Source organism: Balaenoptera physalus (genome assembly GCF_965194825.1).
Source record: "Balaenoptera physalus genome assembly, chromosome: 3".
Lineage (NCBI taxonomy): Eukaryota > Metazoa > Chordata > Mammalia > Artiodactyla > Balaenopteridae > Balaenoptera > Balaenoptera physalus.
In genome coordinates this window covers 141829918-141837908 of record NC_138890.1, presented here as the reverse complement: position 1 = coordinate 141837908, position 7991 = coordinate 141829918, and the positions used below count along the sequence as shown (strand labels likewise).

Sequence of the window (7991 nt, the reverse complement as noted above, 5' to 3'; positions counted from 1 at the left end):
ATACTGATGAAAGAAATTAAAGATGATACAAACAGATGGAAAGATATACCATGTTCTTGGATTAGAAGAATCAATATTGTGAATATGACTCTACTACCCAAAGCAATCTACAGATTCAATGCAATCCCTATCAAACTACCAATGGCAGTTTTCACAGAACTAGAACAAAAAATTTCACAATTTGTATGGAAACACAAAAGACCCCGAATAGCCAAAGCAATCTTGAGAATGAAAAACGGAGCTGGAGGAATCAGGCTCCCTGACTTCAGACTATACTACAAAGTTACAGTAATCAAGACAGTATGGTACTGGCACAAAAACAGAAATATACATCAATGGAATAGGATAGAATGCCCAGAGAAACCCATGCACATATGGTCACCTTATCTTTGATAAAGGAGGCAAGAATATACAGTGGAGAAAAGACAGCCTCTTCAGTAAGTGGTGCTGGGAAAACTGGACAGCTACATGTAAAAGAATGGAATTAGAACACTCCCTAATGTCATACACAAAAATAAACTCAAAATGGATTAAAGACCTAAATGTAAGGCCAGACACTATCAAACTCTTAGAGGAAAACATAGGCAGAACACTCTATGACATAAATCACAGCAAGATCCTTTTTGACCCACCTCCTAGAGACATGGAAATAAAACAAAAATAAACAAATGGGACCTAATGAAAGTTGAAAGCTTTTGCACAGCAAAGGAAACCATAAACAAGATGAAAAGACAACCCTCAGAATGGGAGAAAAATTTGCAAATGAAGCAACTGACAAAGGATTATCTCCAAAATTTACAAGCAGCTCATATAGCTCAATATCAAAAAAACAAACAACCCAATCCAAAAATAGGCAGAAGACTTAAATAGACATTTCTCCAAAGAAGATATACAGATTGCCAACAAACACATGAAAGAATGTTCAACATCATTAATCATTAGAGAAATGCAAATCAAAACTATAATGAGATATCATCTCACAGTGGTCAGAATGGCCATCATCAAAAAATCTACCAACAATACATGCTGGAGAGGGTGTGGAGAAAAGGGAACCCTCTTGCACTGTTGGTGGGAATGTAAATTGATACAGCCACTATGGACAACAGTATGGAGCTTCCTTAAAAAACTAAAAACAGAACTACCATACGACCCAGCAATCCCACTACTGGGCATATACCCTGAGAAAACCATAATTCAAAAAGAGTCATGTACCACAATATTCATTGGAGCTCTATTTACAATAGCCAGGACATGGAAGCAACCTAAGTGTCCATCAACAGATGAATGGATAAAGAAGATGTGGCACATATATACAATGGAATATTACTCAGCCATAAAAAGAAACGAAATTGAGTTATGTGTAGTGAGGTGGATGGACCTAGAGTCTGTCATACAGAGTGAAGTCAGAAAGTGAGAAACAAATACCGTACGCTAACACATATACATGGAATCTAAAAAACAAAAATAATGGTCATGAAGAACCTAGGGGCAAGATGGGAATAAAGACGTAGACCTACTAGAGAATGGACTTGAGGATATGGGGAGGGGGAAGGGTAAGCTGGGACAAAGTGAGAGAGTGGCGTGGAAATATATACACTACAAAATGTAAAGTAGATAGCTAGTGGGAAGCAGTCACATAGCACAGGGAGATCAGCTCGGTGCTTTGTGACCACCTAGAGGGGTGGGATAGGGAGGGTGGGAGGGAGGGAGACGCAAGAGGGAAGAGATATGGGGATATATGTATATGTATAGCTGATTCACTTTGTTATAAAGCAGAAACTAACATACCATTGTAAAGCAATTATACTCCAATAAATATGTTTTAAAAAAAAATCATGGCATTCAAGAGAAATAAATAAATAAATAAATGCTGTAATAAAAATGAAAAAGAAAAAAAGGAGGCCTTTAGATGAGGTGGCTCTAATGCCACAGCAGCCTATGTAAGCAGACCAAAATCTAAGCCTGTAAATGCCTCAAGTTTATAAAATTGTAACCTAAGGACAACCAATCACAAGTAGCCGAGTAGGCTTTAAGCTTTAGTCAATTTCCTCTCTTTGCTTCTGCCTTTTCTCTATAAAAGTCTATCCCAGCTCTTGTTGATGGAGAACTCCTAACCACCTACCATTTGGAGCTGCCCAATTTGAACTGATTTTTGCTCACAAACTCTTAAAATTTTTAATATGCCTCAGTTTGCCTTTTTAACAACACCAACGCAACCTCAGAAGTTAATGGCCTAAGGTCACATATAAGGGCAAAGACTTGTATCCCAATAAGATATTTCTGAGTGATTCTCAGATGGGCTCAACTGAAAGATGACTTACTAGTCTTTAGTTTCATTATGCTACTATTCTGACTAGCATTCCTACTGAGTCTAAAATAATGGACTACAGACGGTCCCCGACTCAGGATGGTTCAACTTACAATTTTTGGATTTTATGATAGTGTAAAACTGATACACATTCAGTAAAAACCACTTTTCACATTTTGCTCTTTTCCCTGGCTAGTGATATGTGGTATGATACCCCCTCTTATGATGCTGGGCAGAAGTGAGCCACAGCTCCCCGTCACACGTGCAATCACAAGAACAAACAGCCAATACTCTTACAACCACTCCAGACCCTTACAACATTTTAGTTTTTCACTTTCAATACAGTGTTCAATAAATTACACAATATAGTCAACATATTATAAAATAGGTTTTGTGTTAGATGATTTTGCCCAACTTTAGGCTAATATAAGTGTCTGAGTGCTGTTATCTGGAAAAAAAATGCACAGCACGAGGGTCGTGAGTTCAGTTTTATATGGGACAAAATGAGGACTATAGCCCGGGAGATAGCCTCTCAGATGGCTCTGACAAACTGCTCGGAAGAGGTAGCGGGGGAGGTCAGTATACATGTGATTTTAGTGAAGAGAGACACGTTCAATCTAGCACACATTTTGGCAGAATCTTATTGCTAGTCACAAGAAGCTTGCTGCTAGTCATGAGGAACAGATGTCTGTTAACGATTTTAGTGTTTTTCTAGATATGAGAAGATGCAAGAATTTGGGCTCATAAAATCTTCTCCTGAAGATATCTAACTATCTGAAGGCCTATTCTGCCAGTTTTTCCCAGAGCAGAGTGCCTCATTCCTGATCTCCACCCTGAACTCCTTTCAGGGTGTGCCGAAGGTCAGCAACTGCAGTGTCTAGCGACTTCATTCTTATAGAACCAGATAGTGAGCAACAATTTTTAGTTGGCAGTGTCCCTCATGGTCATAAATTTGACGATGGCTTGGGAGGTATTTCATGACCATTTTGTCCCACGGTGCGTGGAATGTTCATTCCTAGGTCAGGCAAGGATTTCATTGATACCACTCAATGTGCTATTACTGGACTAGGCCCTATTAACTGTAGCCAAAAGCCTCTGGACCACCTGTCTTACTAGTCCGTTATGGTCCTAGAAATGATTCCCTCTTGTTTCTTCTTCTCATACTGAGAGTTACTATTACAATCATTGATCTTATACAGAACTATATGTCTGGTCAACTGCTTCAAGTCACTTAGTCATCACTTTATCAGAGGTTCATTCACACATTTGGTAATGTAAGAAACAACAATCTTGTAAAATAAGCAGAATACAAGTAATCTAGCTAGTGGTATTAGTAAGGTCATAAGTAAGAATTTAAGCCAAGAACTTCCATTAGGTGCAACCCAGTATATCCCCAGGTCATTTGACTTAGTCTGTTCTGTACCAATTCTTATCTTTAAGGGAAGTGATATATAGGCTTATTCATAAGGCACCCAGCCCAGTTTCCTAGTGTTATTAAGCTGGTAATCCTTAGTATGGTTTAATTGTTCCCAACCAAAGGGGGAGGGCCTTAAAAATCATAGCCTGATGTTAGCCATATAAATCCAGCACACAACTGAGGGAAGTTATATTCTTTGGCTGAAAATTTGCTTGTTGCTCTGATTGAATTTGAGTACCTTTAAAAGAAAATTTATATTTTTGGTGATGGTTAGAGCAAGTCTGATTGATTGGCCAAATGAGGGAGTCCCAGGAAAGAAATACATTTGGATTGTAAGCAAAAGTGTGAGCAATTATCAAAGTAATCGGTATACAGGCCTGATCCATCATCTTAGGTAAGCTGTCGACTTCAGATGTAGTCTTCTTCTCATCCTGGTCTGGTAGTCTCTCCTCTGTTTAAGCATCACTTTCAAGATGATTTTGAGGTCAGCAGTCCTCTTCATAGGCCAGTCCAATGCAAGGGGTCAATTCCCTTAGTTTTACTGTGCATGAGCTGGTTAAAAGTACCTGATAAGGGTCCTTCCATTTAGGCTGGAAATAGTCCTTTAAATGATGTCTTTTCCAGTATGCATAATCTCCTGGTTGCAGGTCATGGGGGCATCTTATTTTTTTTTCCCCGCCTTGGGAAGTCAGGATTTATTAAAAGCATCAAGCTCCAGGGTATTTTTTTTTAACCAAATACCTTTAAAAATGTTTTTTTATCCCCACAAAAATCCTTATCATTTAAAACCAGATATTCAACAACAAAAAAAACCAGATATTCAAATTACATGGCTAACATTTTTAGCTAATCAACTCTTCAGTACTGATCCTAGAAAACAACCTTCAATGGATCTTTGAATAATGAAGATTCAGCCACTGATAGGAGTGGTGTAGGTAGTCACACCTTTAACGTTCAAGCCACAAGCTGTGACGTTTGGAAGGGGTGAGGTCTACTGTCCTGCATTATCAGAATGTGTCATATTTTCAGTGCTACTGGGTTGCACGTTATCTGCGAGGTTTTGTGCATGCTCAAGAAATAAATGTTTCAGTACACTTAATTCCTTAGCAATTTAAGTTTTGCTTCCAACCATTCATTCTCCTCCTTGAGCCGATTCACTCTGCAGCGTATCCTGCGCTTTCTGCTTGCTTTTCAACAGGCTCTTTTTCACCGCCATGTTGTTCCTCTCTCTGCGCTGACGATACTCGTCACTGTTGCGATCCACGGGCGAACTCTTTTTGCTCTGCTTGCTTGGAGGCACAGCTTTGCCTCCGCCCCCAGGGCCGGCGGGCCCCAGCTGAGGAACCTGCTGTAAGCCGCTGGCATGAGCCTGAGTATGAATGACACTTATTCCATTCACGCCCGGGGTACTGTTCTGCTGCGATACCTTGCTCATTTGGGCACGCTCCCTCGACAACACAGAACAAGTAGAAATGAGGACAAGGTGATCAGTGGTTTCCACACTAAACTGCCAAGAAATCAGCACATGTACCTGAACCCCTGAGGGTACTGCCCATCTGTGTTGGAAGAACAGATTCTCCTTCCCCTCAAACATGCATTTCCATCCTCTCCATCTAGACACCTCTGCTGGCAATTTTCCTTACTATGTTCCCTCCAAGCATGCTAACGAAGCACTTTATTTTTTGCCCTCCTCTGTTCTATTCAACTCGTGGTTGGTGCACATTCCTCCAAGCTGTGTTCAACAGTCAACTGCGCCTCCAGCCCGCCCGCCCACAAGCTGCCTCCACTCCGAGCGGCCCCCGCGGCGCAGCCCGACACGACCCAGGCCTCGCAGCCCGCGAGTCAGCAAGGAGGAGTGATGGTTATGAAACAGGCAGCCTATGCCGGTTCCGCAGCCGCCACCCGCTTCCCCTCCCCGCCGGGCCGTGTGCGCCAGGGGCATCTTACCTTCATTCAAAGATAGATTACTGAGGTAAACTTCAGAAACAAACTTAGAGTGTCCTTAAAATAATTCAATTAAACTTTACAATAATGTAACAGCAAGGAGCTACTGGGAAGTGGGTCTTAGTAAATACAGACCTCAACTAACAGAACTATAATTTAATGTCCACTGAAACAATCTTTTTCTCTCTAAAATTACCCTCATTTCTACAAAATATAGCCAAAATAAGACTAACTTGTTTGCAAAATAAGTCTGGTTTCAATAAATTTGGCCTGATGATTTATACAAGTGTAATTGATCATATAGGTTCTTTTAAAGTTGGCTTTGCTGGAACTTTTTAAGGAATCTCAAATTAAATTTTTAAAAGGCCTTTCAAGGGTAGGAAAGCTATGCCAAGGGCTTGTCACTGATTTTGCCTTGGAAAATTTTTAGTGAATCTCTCCCTTTTCAAGGTCCTCAAAATACCTTGAGATTCCTGCACCTGTTAAGAGGTGGCCTTCCTAATTTACCTGATAAACCTCCTGGTAATCCAAGAGTTTCCAATCTCTGGAGGGATCAGGTAGAGAGAAAGGATATGTTTCAATTCTGCTTACAAAGGTATAATTTACTAAATTGATGTAAGTCATAATTAGCTTAAGGGGAAGGGTTCCTTATAGCTGGAAAAATAAAGATTAAAAGCCAATAATATTTCAGACAGAAGCCATAAAAAATTATAACCATATTCACCAGTTTACTGTCTCATGTAACTAATCCTTTTTGTTAAGTTTTATGAAGCCAAGAGATCTTCCATTAGATTCTTTAATTTCTTACCCATCAGTAGTATAATCTGAAAGTTATCAGACGCCTGCACTTGTCAAAAAGTGCATATTCTTGCTATGAATATTCTTGAAGAGGAAGCATTTTTGCAAGAGCATGAGAGTAAAACAATAACTGTCTATGAATGACAAGACTTAAGGCACGGTTAGAGACCTAATTACAATGCAATTGACAAAGAAACTTGGTTACTGCTATGACATAAAACATTTTAAGATAACAACTAGCATTATGACTGATAATACTTTACCAAGGCCTACTGATTTTTAGGAATTCCATATAATTTCTAGAATATCTATATTAATAATATTTACCCATACAATATAACCTAAGAAGATTTATTATTCATTTGACAATGCTTCTCATGTAATTTAACATACCAATGAACCTAATTAGTTTAATATCTCTCTTTGGGAGGTTTCAGGGACCCTTTTGAAGCATCCCAAAAGTTAGCCAGAGGTCAAAGGAACTTCACTGGAATTTGATTTGGGAAGTTTGTCAAAAAATGTCAGAGGGGCTTCCCTGGTGGCGCAGTGGTTGAGAATCTGCCTGCCAATGCAGGGGACACGGGTTCGAGCCCTGGTCTGGGAAGATCCCACATGCCGCGGAGCAACTAGGCCCGTGAGCCACAATTACTGAGCCTGCGCATCTGGAGCCTGTGCTCCGCAACAAGAGAGGCCGCGATAGTGAGAGGCCCGCGCACCGCGATGAAGAGTGGCCCCCACTTGCCGCAACTAGAGAAAGCCCTCGCACAGAAACGAAGACCCAACACAGCCGTAAATAAATAAATTAATTAATTAATTAAAAATAAAAATAAAAAAAAGGAAAAGAAATACCTTGAAACATTAAAAAAAAAAATGTCAGAAAGGTTTTAAAACACTTGGTCAAATAGGACCATAGATCACCGTGAAACAATACATATTCACTTAAGCAATGTGACAAAAGATTTCAAAGGAAAATACAGAACAGATCACTTAAAAGATAAACTTTAAAAGGTAAAGAAACTTAAGTTCTGTTATAAAAGCAGCTCAATAGTCTAAAAAAAACTTTGTTTTCTTAACAGAAAGAAAACTGAACTCCAGTCTTGCATCAGCCTACTTTTAATAACAATTCATTTACTTAATTAAATTTATTCTAAACTTAGCCAATCCTGACCTTGCACAAAACTCTTTTCTCGGGGTCCCTTTCCACAAACTTTCCATAACTTTCTGTATCAGTATTAGTTTGTCTCTTATTTTTTTCCCATGCAGAAACAACCATCTCTAGGACAAAATTACTTTCTTTTCCCTTAACAAAATGCAATTCTATTCTTCATACCTTCTTTCACTGAAAACCCATCCTACTTTGCTACTGTATACTGAAATATTTCCCTAATTATTTCTGGTAGCTTTAATTACATATTTAAACTAGAATACTCAACTCTTCAAAACCTTAATTTCTAGTGAAAACTAAGGAGCAAGCAAATATGAACTGTCTTTTATGTTAGCATTCTGTAGATTGGCAAACATAAA

General features: G+C 39.3%; 1 pseudogene across 1 annotated transcript; it reads right to left on the bottom strand.

The window, feature by feature from the left end:
- Positions 1-4539: 4539 nt before the first annotated feature.
- Positions 4540-6994, bottom strand: LOC309657306 (CCAAT/enhancer-binding protein gamma pseudogene; annotated as a pseudogene). The gene has a single exon. The product of its transcript is annotated as a CCAAT/enhancer-binding protein gamma pseudogene (transcript).
- Between the last annotated feature and the right edge of the window lie 997 nt (positions 6995-7991).